This window comes from Octopus bimaculoides, chromosome 10 (genome assembly GCF_001194135.2).
Source record: "Octopus bimaculoides isolate UCB-OBI-ISO-001 chromosome 10, ASM119413v2, whole genome shotgun sequence".
NCBI classification, from domain to species: domain Eukaryota; kingdom Metazoa; phylum Mollusca; class Cephalopoda; order Octopoda; family Octopodidae; genus Octopus; species Octopus bimaculoides.
This window is the reverse complement of record NC_068990.1, coordinates 41,667,934-41,668,732: the sequence shown is the minus strand read 5'-3', so window position 1 is coordinate 41,668,732 and position 799 is coordinate 41,667,934.

Genomic DNA, 799 nt, shown 5'->3' with positions numbered 1-799 from the left:
TGTGTGTGTGTGTGTGTGTGTGTGTGTGTGTGTGTGTGTGTGTGTGTGTGTGTGTGTGTGTGTGTGTATAACTGAGGGCACATTATTTGGTTTAATCGTTAGGATATTCGTAAGGTTGTGAGTTCAATTCCTGGCGACGCGTTGTGTCCTTTCGCAAGACACTTTATTTCGCGTTGATCCATTCCACTCAGCTGGCAAAAAGGAGTAGTACCTGCATTTCAAAGAACTAGCCTTATCACATTTCAGTCTCACACTCAATCGTCTTGAGAACTACGTTAAGGGTATACGTGCCTGGAGAGCACTCAGCCACTTACACGCTAATTTCACGAGCAGGCTGTTCTGGTGAGCGGATCAACTAGAACCCTCATCGTCGTAATCGACGGAGTGCCATATATAACTACTAACAGAACGACTTTACTTTACATGAGGAACTCTGAGTTGTAAACATAGACAGCATTCTGGCAAACAATGCAGCCACATGCGGTTACGCAATGCCACCATCAACAGAATGAAATTTGAAGAACTGGTAAACTATCTCCGAGAACCAATGTCTTTTCTCACTATCAGAAAAAGTCTTTCAGAACACGTGGAGTATGTGGCTTATCATAGAAATAGTGTAACAGATTGATTTCCGCTTCTAGTCAAGACATATCACATCTATAGACAAAAAGGTATCAGCAGGTTATCATCATTTAGGAAATCTTTAACAAGATAAATACAGATAGCGAAGAATCAACAAAGAGTATTATTGTTCAATCAATTGCTAATACACGTATGCACATATATATATATATATATA